At 52.3% G+C, this 16,909-nt stretch overlaps 1 protein-coding gene across 1 annotated transcript in view; it reads left to right on the top strand.

Moving 5' to 3' along the window:
* The first annotated feature begins 802 nt into the window (after nucleotides 1–802).
* Nucleotides 803–16,909, top strand: part of CDH22 (cadherin 22) — a 56,412-nt gene continuing 40,305 nt past the window's right edge. The window contains exon 1 of the mRNA XM_065754642.1: nucleotides 803–863. The gene's annotated coding sequence lies outside the window, so the exon portion shown is untranslated. The remainder of the gene's footprint in view (nucleotides 864–16,909) is intronic.

Here is a 16,909-nt window from a genome sequence, read left to right as displayed (position 1 = left end):
CGCAGGCAGTGAGCTGCACAGCTGTCCCTGTGACTGCAGGGTGCTTCTGGGCCCGGATAGTGCCTACAGTACAGCTCTGGATGAGGCAACTGAGACCTGAGCTTGCACACCGAGGATGCTCCATGCACATGCAAAATCAGTGCCCCTTTTGAAGCCTCTGCCAAGCTTCCACTGTGCCATGGGGATGAGGGAGGGCAGGCTGGGGTCACCCCGCCCCATGGATGCTCTAGACCCCCAGCCCGGAACTATGCTGCCGTGCTCTGTGTCTGTGTGTCCCCAGTCATGGATGACGCCGGGCACCATCGGTGCTCCGTGGGGCCCCGTGTCCCCAGCGCCGTGGCTCGCTCCCTGACTCCGGGATGGCCCCAGTCGCTCTCGGAGAACCCTAGGCGGCTTGGTACCTGGATGCGAGGGAATAGGAGGCGGAGGGGCGGCTGGTCCGGAGGGTCGGGCCCGGACCGCCCCGAGGGCAGGCGTGGGGCACGTCCCCGGAGCCGGTCCCCGGAGCGAGGAACGCGCCTGTCCCCGGGGCGGGACCCCAGGGCCGGTCCCGGGCGGGGACCCAGCGCTGCATTCTCAGAGTCTCCAGCAGAGGCTGGGCTGGGCAGGGCTGCCGGGGAAGGAGGGAAGGAAGGGAGCGAAGGAAGCGAGGGGGAGGAAGGCGGCTCTCGCCGCACATGCATCCCCAGCCACACACCCCGCCGCCCGCGCCCCGCCTCGCTCCGTGCCCGCCCGGTGCCCGCAGCCGCTGCGCTCCGCTCCGCGCGGGGCCGCCGAGAGCCGCTCGGTGCCGGGGAGCGGAGCAGGATGCGGCGGGAGGACGGGAGCCCCGAGCGGGGGGACCGCCGCGGCCGCCGCCCCAGGTAAGAGGCGCTGCGGGGGCTCGGCGGGCAGAGCACCGCGGGGGGGACCCAACTTCGCCGTCCTTCGCCGCGCCGCAAACTTTGGTGCCGCTCGGAGAGGCTGCGGTGCGAGATCCCCGCGGGGCTGTGCGGGCTCGGCCCTATCCCCGCCGGTCCGGGACCGCCGCGGTGCGGTCGGAGCGTTGGGCGCTTCTGCTCTGCAGGGCGGGCTCGAGGACTTGGATTTATGCGCCGTTGGGCATCGCTGGTGGTACCCGGGGCTCTGCATACCCTCCAGTAAAGGGCTCACAGAGCTGCAGGTCTTTTTAAACCGGTGCTGTCTTCAAGCTGCCTCTTCCTACCCGAGAACGATCGCATTTTTCTTGGTGAGATCGGAGCCCTCCATGCCAGCTGCGTGCTCAGGGACGTGTGTGAACGTGCGTCTGGGCTGCCCGAGGAGTCCTGCCCAAGTCCCTTCAGCAGGCAGGGGGACATCTCTCTGCGTGGAGCCGCGGTTGTGGTGTTTGTTGATGTTGCTGCTGTGTTGTGTGTTTTTGTTTTGGTTTTTTTTTTTCCTAATAACTATAAATAACCTCGCTGAAAAAAATAAATAAATAAATAACCGTGCTAAAACTGGCACTTGCCTAATTGAAAACGTGGTTCCCCAGTGGCTGTGCACGGCCCTGCTGAGGGCAAAGGCTGCAGCCTTGTCTGCCCCTCCTGCGTGCACAGCCACAGCACTCACCCCAGCACCGTGTGCCAGTGCCCTGGGAGCTCAGCCCGTGGCAGCCAGGCTCCCACCACTGCTCACCGTGCCAGCAGGGCAAGGAGGGATGTGGTTGATGCCTCCATTCTTCTTTTGTCTGATTTCTGAACGTTGTAACATTCGGTTGTACAGTACAGGAAGATCTGTGCCGTCTTTTCTCCTAACCTCATTTTATACATGAGCACGAGCAGTTACAGGCGTGATGGTGCAGGTAGCAGCAAGGAGAGGCAGGCACAGAGTTCAGGGATAACTTCCCAGGACAGCACAGTGCATTTCAGAGAGACCTTTGCACCTGAGAGGGGCAAGAAGGATGCTCCAGCAGAGCTCTGCTTCCCCAGGGCTCTCAGAGCATCAGGGAGATGTGCCTCTCCCAGCCTCTGCTGCTGGCTTGGTGCTGTGCTGCTACGTGTGTGTTGCAGCAACAGCCGGTCCTGTGGGCTTTTGTGCCACTGAGGAAATCCCAGGTAAGGAAATCCCGGGTGATGACGGTTTCTTCAGGACCTGTTTGGAGGACTAATGTTTCTGCTGAAGCCTGCAGAACGTGTGCCTTCAGACCTGGTGCCCTGCTCAGAGCCCTGGCTGCGCTTGGTTTTCCCTTACGAGACCAGGGGATGCTCTCCACCTTTTTTTCATGAGCACCAGTTAAGGAATGTGTGCAGCAAACACTTATCAGGGCTGGAGATTGTGATCCTGGCACATCAGTTTTCAAACGCTGGAAATAAATTGCTTGTCTGGCTTTGGGTATCGCATAGCAGAGGAAAATGGAAACAAGAGTCTGAAACCATTTTGCTGTACTGATACTCTGTTCATTTGTGTTCAAGGCCAAAAGGTGGTTTTGCTGCTTATTGATGAAATCCCTGGAAATGCTGACAGGACCCTGAGAGCTGCACAGGGGAGAGCCCACTGAGGTGGGATAAGATGGCCCAGGGTCTGTACTGACCTCAGTGCTGCGTGCATCTCTGCTCCAGCAAAGCAGGGGTTGGAGCAGGGGAAACTTGGTCTCTGTGCAATGGTGATGATACATCACTGAAATCGGTGGGCTTCTGAAAGAAAACAGTGGGTGCTGCTGCACGGGTAAAAAGGAAGCAGCTTTTTTCCTTAAAAAAAGAAAATAGTCCTTTGCTTTTTGGTGCATTGACTGTGTGTGATATGACATGGTGATTTCATACCTAGGACAGACAAGTGGCGACTGAAACAAATCACCCTGAGAGCCCATACTTGAAAACTAAAGTAAACCACACTGAAGAAGTAATAGTGTGGTGATCCGTGTTTTCTTTTGCCATCAGCTCACCCAGCAGCATTTGTACATGAGAATACAACCGTGCGTGGGTTTGCGTGGATATCTTTTAACCATGTCGTTATGCAACTGTGTTTGAGTTTACAAGGAGTGACACTTCTCTGTGGATAAGTCCACGTGTCCTAAGGCACGGCCTGTTTGGAAGGATCTGACTGTTGATAAATTGAATGTAGAAATTGGGTTTGGTTGATGAAGCGCTGCCCGACAGCTTTCCCTGCTCTTGTGCAGACCCAAGGCATGGGGAGATCATCTCAGGGCTGTGGACCTGTAATTGGGTGCCCATGGGACATCTATGCCTGCAGCCACATCCAGTTTGAGCATTGGTTTCCACTTCAGGGAACTGTGGAGGGACAGTGGGAGTCGCTCTGACCCCACCAGTAACCACTGCAGAGACCCTTCCCCCAGGATCACAATTCTTTTTTGCATTCATCGATGACATTTTATTATTTGCAAAGCTTGGGAAAGGAACACAGCACATCCTGGTTGTTTTCAGTTTTATCCCTTGCAATGGCAGGCAGGGAGAGCTGGGGCTGTGCAGTCCAGAATGGAGAAAGAGGGAGAGCGACCTGTCAGTGCCTAAAGGGGATGTGAGGGAGGGGGAGGGCTTTTGAGCAGGGTCTGTGTGATGGAACAAGGGAAATGGTTTCAAATTGAAAGAGGGGAGATTCAGATTGGATGTGAAAGAGGAAGGTTTTGACGGTAAGGGCAGTGAGGCAGTGGCACAGGCTGCCCAGAGCTGAGGTGGGTGCCCCATCCCTGCAGACACTCAGGGTCAGGCTGGGGGGCTCTGAGCTCTGATGGAGCTGTGGGTGTCCCTGCTCCCTGCAGGGGTTGGGCCGTAAGGCCTTCAAGGATCCCTTCCAACTCAAACCGTTCCATGTTACAATAATAAAGACTTTACCTTATGTTAGCCCTACATCTCTTTCACTTCTGTTTTTTTTTTCTTTTTAAGTTTTGTTTTGTGTTCTTTTGTGCCACGGTTGAGAGGAGATAGTTTCGTGCTGTGCTGTTGGGGAAGTGCTGTTGGTTGACATTGTATTGTTGGTTCTGTGGTGCAATGTCTGCATAGCAAAAGCAGATGTCTCTTTCACCACTTTCTGCCTTTCCCAACCCTCCAGGCTGGCTGGGATGCCTGCAGAGGGTTTTGGGTCCATATTTTCCTATGGAGACCATAAGAAACTGTAAGACTCCTTTGAACAAAATGTGAAGGGCAGATCCTGCTAAGGTGGGAGGCCCCTGCATTGCTCCTCTTGAGGCTGCACAGAAAGCAGCCAGCCCATCTGCCTGCAGCCCAAGGGTGAGGTTCTGGCTGGATCATTCCCTGCTGCCCCAGGAGCAGTGCTGAAAATCAAAACGCTTTCCAGAAAGTGACTGTGCTCTGTGCTGCACCTTCTGATTTGGGATCAGCTGTAAGGGAGCTGTGGCTTAGTCCCCACACTGCAGGACTGATGCCTATTAACACTATCACCCTACTGCTGTGCGCAGGGTCTGCTGCAAAGAGAGCTGCCTCACCTCTCTCCTGTGCTGATTTTGGCACAGAGTGGCTGATGGTGGAAGGAAGCTGTGGGTACGATGCAGGTGATGCTGGGCCTGGTGCTTGTCAGCAACAGCCACGAGTCTGCGCCTGCAGCATTTCGTCAGGTGCTCCAGTGAGAGCTCAGTAGCAGAGCTGAGAGCATCCTGGCCCTCCTTTGGGAAGCAGCATGGCAGGGCCAGCGTCCCTGTGCTGCAAGGGTACAGCCCTGTGCGCCTTGCTGAATGGCAAAGCCTCCCCTTCCAGGGAATCATCACGGCACAACTCTGTGCAATCCCCTTTTGCAGACGCCTCTACCCTTCTTTTCTGCTCTGCCATGCTACAGTACTCCAGAGGACAATGAGGGAAAAAGGCTGCAGAACCACTCCTTTTTACTTGCAACATTGCTTCACTCACCATTGCCACTTCAAGGAGGTTTTGTTAATTTTTTCCTAATTAACCGTGGCTGATGGCAATAACAAATGCTGGTGATTTGCAGCTTGAAGCCCTCAACCCACCTGAAGATGCTGATGGCCAGAAGCCTTTTGCAGCCAATGATGGGAGTCTCCATAGAAACATCCTGGGCAATAAATAGAGCCTCAAAAGCACTCTGCTTCTGGCAGAAGCCCGTGCACAAGTAGGGGTACAAACACACAGTGCTGTGTGCAGGAATGGGGAAAGGTGTGGGCTGTGGCTGGTATAGGGCAGGCTGTGGGGAGGTTGTGGTTCATAGGAAACAGCACACTGATTTTTTGTGTGTGCCTGAGGATGCTGTGCTCCTCTTCCCAGTCCCACTTCCTTCCCTCTCTGTCACACTGGGATTATCTCCCTCCACTCCTACTGCAGCTGCTTCCTGGAATTTGCAATCCTCAGAACGCTGTTTCTCTGGTAATCCTTGCTGCTAACAGTGGCTCCTAAACTCCGAGCACCTCCTCTCCCCAGCCAGCACTTTGGCATCCTTTCAAGAGAGACAGTTTAAGGTGGCCACATACTCAATGTGAGCAAAGTAGGTTGGTAATCAGAGAAATCAGGGATGAGATACTGCCACCCCTCATCCTCAGTGACCGCACTCCAGAGTTACCCCGACCATGAGCTCTTCTGGACTTTCACTGTTGTTTCTGACAGTACAGAAATGCTCTTCTCCCTATTGCTGTGGCCCTGGCCAGTGGGGCCATCAGTGGTTGTGCTGTGTGTGAGAGGCAGCTCTCTTCCTTTGTCGCTGAGTCTGGAAGGTGAAGGACATAGAAGTGAGCAGCTCCTTGAGGAGCTGGGTGTTGCAGTGTTCAGAGCTCGGCTGGTTACAGTACGGTGGAGCCTTTGGATAGCAAGTGAGCATCAGCACAGCCCTTAGGAAGGGATGTCCCAGCTCCAACTTCTGAAAGTTGGCTGAGCACCTGTTTGCAATGGCCCCCCAACCTGTTCCCCAAGGGCACGCTTTCCTTCAGCGCAGCAGTGCACTCAGGGACAGGCTGCTCCCCTTCTCCGTGTGGGACTCGGACTGTGCCCCCCCCCCATTCCAGGTGCTGCAGGCAGGGGGCAGCAGGAAGGGCAGTGCTGGGGTCCCCTCATTTTTTGGGGAGGAGAGGGTGTGGGGCTCCTCAGGCCGTGTGCCGGCAGAGGGAGCCATGCATCCTCCATTCCTATGCGCAGCCTGACATGCCAATTAACGAATTAATTTGAAAGGTGCTCTGAGAGATGAGATTAGAAGCAGGATTCTCCAGTGGGCAATGGCTGAGGTAGGCTTGCCGGGGCTGAGAAGCAACCACACCCTTCCCAAATCGTTCTGTGTTGCTGCCTGAATTTGGATCAGGCAAACCATCAGGTGGGTCTGATCCTGCCTGGTTTTGGTCAGCTGTGCCGGGCACAAACAGTCCTGAGCAGGTGCAGCTGGTGTGTGTGCTGTAAGCAAGGTACCCAGCAACCAGGGCTGCAGGGGCTGCAGCTGACCCTGCCAAAGCAGGTGGGGCCACGCTTAGCCTTGCTCAGGGCTTGGCCATGGCTTAGTTGGGGCACGCAGGAGCTCGTGGGTTGGGTCTGTGGAGTCTGACCCTGTGAGTCCTGCCTTGTCCTGCGTGCTGTGCTGGCAGCTGGTGCTGCTTCCTTCCTTGGTGCCACCCCGCCATCAAGGCATGAAGTGCAAGCGCAGGGTTATCTCTGGGTGGAGAAGCAACTGCAGGTGAGTATTTACAAGCTTTGAAAAAGCTGTTGGCATTTTTGTGCAAGTGTCTGGGACCAGTGGTTTAGGCTACACCAACGTATTGCATCCTGGGCACCCGCATACTTCCATGAGTTACAGGTGGGCGGTGGGTGCTGCCCTGGGAGGTGACCCCAACTGGGTGAGCTGGTGGTTCTGAGCTGCTCCATGACAGATGTGGGCTCACACCACGGGACTGAAAGGCTCAAAGGATTGTGGAAACACTGTGGTGGCTTCTCACTGTGCTGGGGCTGCTGGTTTCTGGTTAACGGACTGGGAAAAGGTTTGATCTGTCTTCCTCTGCTCTGGGCTGTGCACGCGGCCAGTGGTGATGCTGCCACGTGTTTTGGGACTCCTAAACACTTCTTACTGCACGACTCTTCGGAGTGCCTGCAGGGTAGGAAGTTGCTTGGTGCCTTCTGCCAAAGAGCCCTCGTTAACCTGGTTAGCACAGTGGGAGACTTGGCCTGTGCCCTGTGGGTCTGATGGCAAAAGCACGTCTGGGACTGCCTGTGCTGCTGCCAGTCATATTTCTGTTTTGATAAGACAGGGAGAAACTGAGTGCCAAAAAACAAGCCCCAGAGCAGGGCAGTGAGCTACCTCAGCTGTTGCAAATTAACCTCAGTTTATTGCTGTGGTTGAGCTCCACAGACAGGGTCTGACCTGTGACCACCCTCGGGGGTCTGTGGGCACTGCTGAATGTCCCTCTTTGGTTCCTGGGTACAGACTTCAGTCCAGCTTGATGCTGCTAGGAAGGTCTTTTCTGAGCCTTTTGCTGTCCAAGAACCAGAAAATCTGCAGCTGGGTCTGTATTGTTCATGCCAAGCACCGTCCTGGTTGTGAAAAGCTGTCTGCTGCAAAATAGCAATGAGAAGGAGGGGCTGTGAAGCAGCAGGCTGGAAGGCCCTTGCTTTGAAGCACAGCTGAGCTGGGCTCAGGGCTGGGAGCACACTGCCTGGTCCTGGCTGCCACAAGGCAGCACGTGCGTTTCCCTTGTGAGAGCTCAAAGGATGGCACCAAGACTCATCTCTGTCTTTTTTTTCTCTTATCTGCTCCATCGCTGTGCTACCTGGTGCCTCACAAGTATATTTGGAAATAGCAATACCAGCTTTTCTTTCTCCTTTTGTGCCTGGTGGGTGAGATCTATCTGTGCACCAAAACGAGCAGCTGTGTCCTGAGCATTTGGTGTTCCCACCAAGGGCTGAGGCCTGGGCAGACCCAGCACCTGTGTCTGGGTCATTCCTGAACCTCTCGGAGGACCACTCTCAGCACTGCTCAAGGTAGCTGGGACTCATTATTCAGATTTTGAATCATGCTGCACGTTCAGGTGTGAGTTTTGGTGTCAATTCACCATGAGGCTGTGATGGGTAGGGGGCAGGAGATGGGAACAGCTCCGTGTGCACCACCAGGGGAGAATGGCTTTTTGGCTGTGCACTGCTCAGCTTTGGGTTCCCAAACTCTGCCTGAGGCTGCTGCTAACCCAGCAACCTGAGAAGGTGGTTATGTGGAGAGAGCAAAGAAGCACATCTGCGTGCTACTGCTCCTGGTTGGCTTCAGCCACACTTACAGAGCTCAGTGTTCACCTCCCTCAGCGTTAGGAGTGATGGGGGTTTGGGGACTACCATCCTACTGTGCACAAAGGAGACCAGCACAGCACAGCTGGAGCAGGGGCATATCATGCTACTGGATGGGAGAGAGTTAATTCTCTTTGTAGAGTCTTCTGTGCTTTGGATTTTTGATAAAAATGATGGTGATAACAGTGATGTTTTCAGTTGTTGCAGATCGGTGCTTATGCTGAGTCAAGGACTTTTCTGCTTCTTGCACTGCCCTGCTGGAGAGGGGTTGGGGGAGCAGGTGGGATTCCAGCACTTTGGCACTGGGACGCTGGGCTCCGGGTGACCCTTTCCCTGTTTAGGTACACACTAAGGGCTCTGGGGCTTTGTGTGTGAATTCTGACATGATCGTCATGGAAAAAAAGCTAAAGAGGACTGTGGAGGATGAGGGGGAAGCAAAACAGCTCAGGGAATAAGGGGAGAGAGAGCAAGGGTCTGCAGTATAATGATAAAGACAGCAGGAAGCAAACATGCAGTGTGTGAGAATGACAAAGCCAGGGAGAGCCGTGTTTGCATGTGGGCAATGGGGGAGAGTGGCAGCACACAGACACTTCCCTTTCCAGCATGGAGCTCTGGGGAGGGGGCAGGCACTGCTGGCATGAGCACTGAGCCTGAGTTACAGCTTTTGGCTGTGAGGACTGTCAGGGCCATGGGACGGCTGTGGGGTCTGTGCTGGATGGAGTGAAGTGGTCGCAGCATCCTGTGTGTGCAAGGGGCAATGCTGCAAACCCACAAAGGGTCTGAAGGGCTCAGGGCTGTGCAGGGCTGCACCTGCACACGTGGGTTTCCGTGCCCCCTCCTGTGTGCATTACACGCTCACGTGTTCCAACACGATCTTGCTTGCTCACGTGGATGCATATCTCTCCTTGGCTCTATTCTTTCACATGCACTTTGTCCATTTGCTTTTCTGTCTTCCTCGTTGCTACTGTAATCTCTCTCTCTGTCTCCCTTTGTTGCCTGGGCTGCTTTGCTGCCTCTCACCTCACCATGTCCCTCTTTATTTCTTTTGATAATAACAACGTTAGAACGAACACGCAAGGCCTCAAGGTCCCTGCTTTGTGCAGATACATCAGGAAAGACCCTTCAAAGCTTGCGTGCTGGAGAGAGCAGATTCCCACAGTCTCCCTGTGTCCAGGACTGGAGGAGGCGAAGGGCTCAGTGCTGACTTGTGACCTGTGCAAAGCCCTGTGTGTGCCCTGTGTCTGTCCTGGTATGTTGGAAAGGAAGATATGAGTCTCCTGTTTGAAAGAGTTCAGCACCAAAGCCCTGAACCCTTAGGCCTGGTTGATGGATTGACCAATTAATCTCCTTTCTTTACTTATGTTGAGCCCAATGCTCGTTCCCAGAGCTCCTAGTCCGTCCCATCCTCAGCGTGACGTTGGATGGATAGTAACAGGAAACCAAAGCTACCTGTGGATGCCATTCGAATTTACTGCATTCACATGTGTTGGGCTTTCAGGAACATTCTCCTTTTCAACTGCAGTTTGGGCTCTGCTGAGAGCTGATAAACTTCAGTGGCATGCTGAAGGTGGAAAGCAGCACTCCCAGTGCCATGCTGTGCCTGCTGCCCTTCCTCTGCTGGCAGGTCTGTGTGACTTCTGGATGCTGGGCCATGTTCTGCAAGCACAGCACTGGATACAGGGGGGGAGGAATTCAGTTTTTATTTCTCACCTGACAAAGTGGTCAGAGTTCCTCGCAGAAGGAAGGTGGGTACTGTCTCCAGCTTGCCAAATCATATCCAGAAAGCCAAGGTATTCTTTTTGATTTGTCAGAGAGATGAGGCTCTGCTGTGCCAGTCCATTGTGATTTGTCAGTGATTCAGACTTGAACTAGGAAAGGATTCTGAAGTCAGAAAACAGATTTAACACACTTAGAGCCCTCTGAAAAATGTGTGTTCTGTCTGTAGTGATCTCTTTCAGCTTTGTTCAGCCACACTTCACAGTATTCAGATGCTTCCTTCTGTTCTGGCTCTGGCAGAAGAACCTTCTGCTGTGCCTGTGTCAGCTCCTGTGTCCTGAACCTCCTTGCTGATACCTGGATCTGGGGAAGAGCAAACAATAGGCAGTAAAACCAAGAGCCCTCACCTGGTCCTGGGGTATGTGGTGGTCTGCGAAGGTTGCTGAAGCAGCAGGTCACCTTGGCAGATTTGCTTACCCTCTACTTTCTCCAGGAGAAAGTCTGCTCCCAGAACAGGTGGCCAAGGTCCCTCTTGGTGAGGTCTCACCCTGGGCTCATCACCCCTGGAGAGAGGTGTGGTGGTGATTTGCCTTCCTCCAGCAGCTGACATTAGATCTGCCCGTGGCAAGTGGAGCTCCCATCTGCTCTGGGCTGCTGTGCACCTGCCTGCAGCTGTCAGAAGAACTCATTGCCAAAGGTGGAGGGAGGAGAGCGTTCCCTCTGCAGAAGAGGCATGCTGCTGAAAAAAGACTGGATCTGGCCAGGTGAAGCCTTTGAGAAGCACCTGTAAGTACCAACAGGCTGTTCTGGAGTGGCTGCCTCTCTGTGGGTCTGTGTGCCTTTGGTCTTGGCCAGGAGCTGTGCACGGTGAGTGGAGTGACAGCCATCGTTCTGCCTGAGACAGCACGTGAGAAGCAGGGCAGGGTCCCTGTCCCACCAGTGCAAGGCATGCTCCCTGGGCAAGTGTTGTGGGAATGGAGTGGGCTCTTGTGACCCATTGTGAGGCTTGCCTGTGTGTAGCATATGCCCTTACTTATGGGGAAGTGAGGGCAAGCACTTCTGCACACACAGGATGGCAGTGGGGCTGGCGTGCCTGCCTTCAAACCGTCCTCTTACTCCCGCTCCGCAAAACCTCCTCCCATTGCTAGTTAATATTAGTATTCAGTTTGTGGAGTGGGCTATGCAATTAACACAAAGGTACAGTCATTCATTCCGACTGGAGGACTCATGGGATCAGATGTACTGGGGATAGGAAGCGGAGGCTTTCTGCTGGGAAAGAATGTCACAGCACAGCGGACACAGAAATGAAAAGCTATTAATAATGATCCCGGAACTTCACTTCCATCAGCTGTTTATTTAAAGGTGCTCCGTATTCAAAGCCTCCTGATTTATGTGGGCAATAACACTCACAGTCCTGGGATCACTTTTTTAAGCAAGGCTAATGGGGTGAAACCATCATACTGCGACAGTAGAGATCAAGCTGGGAAAATGATACTGGAGAGAAAAATAAACTATTGCCTAGATTATCCAGGAGCGACGCTGGGCTGGGAGTCGGTGCGAGCTCCCTGCTCTTCCAGCATTTATTAAGGCTTTTACTTCTTCTTTTTTTTTCTTCTTGTTCTTTGTGAACAGAATTTATTGGGCGTGGAAGGATATAAAAATTTGATTCTACCAGACAAGGTGCCAAAGGCTTCTGATTTTGCATTAGTATGATTTTTTTTTTGTCTGTAGTAGGACCGTGTTTCTTCCCTGACCCAGACACGTATCTGAGGCACCCATCTCCTCCAAGGAAAGGGCTTTCTGCCCTCTCTGCTCATTTCTTGGCTTTTACTTGGACAGCAATGTTTCTGGGGCACCTCTGCCTTCAGCTGTGCGCCTGGAGGGTGGAGAGGAGAAGAGTGGTGGTGGTTCAGCCCCTGCTGTGCTCTTCCAGGAGAAGCCAACTTTCAGGTTAGGCTTCTGCAGTCCTAATGGCCAAGATGCACTTCCCGAGGAGGTGACTCAGCCACCAGGGATTCTTGCCAATTCTGGATTTTTCTGAGCAATGCCGCATCTTAACAAAACGTATTTTCTTCCCCTTTGAGGGGTGAGGCTGTGCAGTCTTCACCTCCAGGTTCCCGAACTGGTGCAGTACTGAGATTCCTTTCCCTGCTGTGGTTGCTCAGCAGTTTCTGGAGAGCAGAAGGGTTTGGGCCTGAGTCCCTTCCCCGTACCAGTGCATTCTGACTTGAGGTGGTACAGCCCATGTGGCAGTGTGATGGTGATGGCGATGGCACCGGTCTGGTGCATCCCACAGACAGAAGTTCAGGGGCAGCCGGGGGGCTGAGGATTGCAGCTGCAAAGCAGTGGATTTTGGCAGGTTTATTGTTGCAGAAATAATGTTCTTATCTGTTATACTATCTTGCTTCTAATTCTTATTTAATGAGCTCCTCTGAAAATAAGAAAAGCATTGGAACAGTTTTCTTAAGTGTGAAAGATCAGGCTGAAATTGGCGTTAAAGAGACTAATTACTCTCATTCTTCCATCTTCCTGACAGCTGTTTACTGCTGCAGAGCTTGTCCTGAGGTGCTGAGGAAGTCACTTGCATCTTCACAGGCTGCTTTCGGCCTGAGGTGCCAGCAACAAAGTCGGTGCCTGCTTCTGATCTGGGCTGCGTGCAGCTGATCATCCTATTACATGGGCGGAAAGCACTGTCAAAGCTGCAGGCATGAGCCCTGTGGTGCAACTCCCCCAAGTCTTGTCCTGCTTTTTGCTGCTCTCTGTCTCCCTTACGTCCTCCTGGCTTCAGTATGTGTGACCCTGTGCTGCCCTTGGTCTCACCATCTCAGAACGATGCTGTGTTGGGTTGGGAAGAGGCTTCCTCGGTGTCAGGTGTGCTGGAAGGAGGTTATGTGCATCCTATTCTAAGGACAATGAGGTTTCCAGGGACAAAATTGCCAAGAACATCAAAGAGAATAATAGAATGGGCTGAGTTGGAAGAGACCCTTAAAGGTGATGCAGTCCATCCTCCTGCAGTGAGCAGGGACACCCACAGCTCCATCAGTGCTCAGAGCTTCCCCAGCCTGACCCTGAGTGTCTGCAGGGATGGGGCACCCACCTCATCTCTGGGCAGCCTGTGCCACTGCCTCACTGCCCTTATTGTGAAAAAAAAATACATAGGAAAGAAGAGCTGGCAGCAGCAGCAAGAGCTTCCCAAGAGTGACATGTGTCTGCCATAGCATTTATTTAAGGTCTGAACCTGTCCTCAGACCCTGAGCAATAAATGGAAGGAAGCTGCTTGGAGCCCTTCTGACTCAGTAATGCCCGCGTGCTGTTTCTGTAGGAATGTGGGGAGACTTGCATGGGAGGTAGAGAGTTGCAGGTAAGAAAACTGTGAACATCCTCTATTTTCTATTTAACCACACAATATTGAGTGATAAATAATTCATACATCTGCCAAACATTTGATTAAAAGTACCCAATTCCCTCCACATTTGTCAAAGTCTAAGAATTCCGTTTTGTGTCTTTTATTTTAATCTGTCCTTTAACTCTTATCCAGGTGCTTGCTTGTCGGGGCTGTCAGCCTTGATTCCCCTCACCCTGTGCTGGGCAGCCCAGCGCTGGGGCTGTTCCTTTCTCCTCTGCTGGTTTTCAGGGGCTGAAGGAGGTGGTGGGTTAATATCCAGTGCTATAGGCAGGAACAGCTATGTCACCTTGTTTGCCTTCTAGGCTAGAGACAAGCATCTCCTTCATGCGCTCTCTTTCAGCTTCACCTCTGCATTAAAGCCAATTTGGCACTGCCTTTCAGTTGCAGTTTGGCCAGTCCCCTGGCTCCAACCCTTCAGAAGTTCCTTCTGAGAGCCCTGACTGGGATAATCTCCTCTGCTTTATGGGTTTTACTTCTTACGTGAGCCCCCTTGGCACTTTCTGGCAGGTCACGATTGAATTTGCTGCTTGCTTTTTCCCCTTTCTTTGTCAGATTTGTCAGATCTTTGTCAGATTTGGACTTGTGGCAATGAAATATGTCTTTTTAGGTTTGGGTTTTGTTTTTTTTTATGTTTGTTTGCCCTCTTGGTTTTGTCTTCCATCAGCCACTGAGGACTGATTCTTCTGCTCCATGAGCCTTTGGAAACCTATAATGGGAATGGAAGGAACAGCCTCAAGTTGTGCCAGGGGAGGTGTGGGTTGGTTATCAGGAAGAATTTCTCTTCTGAAAGAGAAGAAATTGGCACAGCTACCCGAGGAGTGGTGGGGTCACTGTAACTGGGGGTGTTTAAGGGCAGTATAGATACAGTACTGAGGGATGTGGTCTTCAAAACCTGGCTGGACATCTACATGTGCAACCTGGGAGCTGCTTTGGCAGGTGGTTGGACTCGAGGACCTCTGGAGGTCCCTTCCGACCCATACAATTCTACAATACTGTGATTCTGTGGCTAGTGGGCAACATCGGTTGTAGGTGGACAGTTGGACTTGATGGCCTTAGAGGTCTTAATTAACCTTAATGGTTCTGTAATTCTTCCTCTGCCAAAGCAATCGGTGGGTGCTGGCAGACAGCTTTGCTATGTGAGGGGAAGACTATAGCCATGCTGCTGGCTCCTCACCTGGGGGGGCACGGTGCTGCCAGCTGTGCTCCAGGCTCAGAGCCACTCCACGTTTTCCTCTCCTTCTGGCTTGGAGTCAGTTTCTCTCAGACGTGGGCAGAGATTGTGTATGTAGTCAGGGCTGCGGGAAGCTGCCTTTGCTTTCACCTCCTCTGAGTTTGTTTTTAAAGGCAAATTAAAAGTATTGTATTCACGTAGACAAGGCATGAAAATTCCGTTTTGGAAAAGAATTGCTGCAGAGCGAAACCGTTATGGCTGTAAAGCCCTCTTCCCTAAGGCAGACTTTGAGATTTTCTTTGCAATTAAAATTTCTTTGAAACTCAGACCAAAGATGATTTGGAGGAAAGAAAAAAAAAATAGAAAAAAAAAATCCTGAACTTTGAAAATACGTTTTTCCAAACACTGCTTGTGTGAGAGCTTTAACAAATACTGTTCCTCCCAGTGTGTCTGATAGCAGAAAGTGGCTGAGCACATGAAGCCAAGAGGTTGTGAATAGCTCCTGCTCTGACAGTTGCTGCACCCTTCTATTGGAATTTCTCAAGGCAGCATCAAAGGGGACAATAATTAAACTGAACTTAAAAAGGAGGGAGAAAATGGATGTTTAGTCACACGGTCCTGGGCGTTGTTGATGTAGAAATTCCTTTGGAAAAACAACTACACCTGAACTGTGTGTGTGCAGGTTCACCTGAGCAGGAAAGCAGAGGCTCAGGGCAGAAGTGCAGAAATGCACTTTGCCATCAGTGTTGCTTTGTGCACTCCTGAGCTTGGGATCAGTTCATCTGCTTTACAAAGGCCTTTCACTGTGTAAGTGAAAAAGCTGCTATGGTTTTGAATCCCTTGGGCACTTACCTGCAGCACTTTTACGCACGTTTATGCCGTGTGCCACCCAGATCAATATCTCCAGCCTTTTCTCTATTACTTGATTGGTAAAATGCATTGAGATTCTGGAAAGGGCACCAGATTAGAGAATGCCTCATGCATGAATGTATTCCAGCAGAGGGATGCTATGGGGCACTCCTGAGCTTGCAGTGCTGACAATCTCTCTAGCCTGCAGTTGCTCTCTGTGGCAACACATCATTCAGACATAATGTCCAGCTTTGTTCCAGCAGAACATTGGACCTTAAATGGGATCTGCTATGGAATGGGGACTTGCAGTGCAGTGACTATGACCGTGGCTGCTCTTGATGTGATTTGGCATTCCACACCTTTGCTCTCACCCGTGTTCCTTACGGACTTTGCAATGCAAGTAATATATTCCAACCAAAGGCACTTGTTCATGGTGGCAGTGGTACTGTAGTGGTAGAAAGGGAATGGTGTTCCCGTTGTGCTCAGTGTGCAGAGGTCTCACTCCCCGTAGGGGGGAAGCTGACAGATGCCCTGGCTGTGCTGTTGTCCAGCTCACAGAGATGCTCTTAATATGTCTCTTGGAAGCAAGGGAGGAACCATGGGAAGATGTGGACATGTAGGTGGGTGCTTGGCCTGGCACTGTGGTTATGGTTGGTGTGCCACTGAGGTGGGTTGTCAGAGGCGTGGGATGCTAGATGCTGGTATGGGAGGTCCTTGCCTTTTGGCCTTCTCTGGGGTTGGCAATATCTCATGCCTCCTTCCTCTCTGGATTTTGAGAAGTTCATAAAAGGGAAAAAACAAAAAACACTATTTGCCTCATTTTGTCTTACAATATCCAGTAGAGAAAGTGAGCTCCAGAGAGCCTGAGCTCATATCTTAGCCCTAGGCCTGGTGATTATGAACCTTCTTAAAGCTTTGCAGCAACCTTGTCATGCTTGTATTGCCTCCGTATTCCAGACAGCAGTGCTAGCTGGTTCCATGTCCCAGGAAGGGGAGCACTAAGTGGCTTTGTATCCTGTTTAACAGGTGAGCTGTGGTTACATGCCATGTGCTGAGCTGCAGGCAGTATGAGACAAGAATTTGCTGGTAAATAACTGCAGAATTTTGCTGCTCCATCTCCCAGAAAAGCGTGTCTGGACTCAGGGATGGTGCTCTGCTCTGTGCTGGCATGAGTGTGGTCCTCAGAGCTGCTGTGCTCCTGCTTGCACATGGCCTCAGCTATTCCCTTGTGACTGAAGCAGCTGGTGAGTGTGGGTGGTGCTGGGCCCCGTGCTGGGCTCCAGCTCTCTGCTGTCATTGCTGCATTCAAGAGATGGCAGAGATGTCCCACCCAGCTTCTGGGTAAGGGCACATTTGGGCAGAGTGGAGAGCTCTGCATGTTGCTGGCAGCTTGCTTGTTGTTTGGAGAGGATCTCCAGCCGTGCTCTACTATTGCTGCAGTGCTGCTGCATGTCCAGCTGTGCACTGGGAGCTCAGCAGGATCCTTCGTCTCTGCTGTCCTGAACTGTCTCCAAGGGCTGCAGCTCTGCCTGCCACGAGCAGTGCTGTGAGCTGTGTCTGAGCTCTGCATCCCTCTCCAGC

Source organism: Cyrtonyx montezumae, unplaced genomic scaffold (assembly GCF_038088225.1).
Source record: "Cyrtonyx montezumae isolate F1298 unplaced genomic scaffold, pur_monq_1.0 scaffold_9, whole genome shotgun sequence".
Lineage (NCBI taxonomy): Eukaryota > Metazoa > Chordata > Aves > Galliformes > Odontophoridae > Cyrtonyx > Cyrtonyx montezumae.
This window is presented reverse-complemented; position numbering and strand designations above follow the sequence as displayed.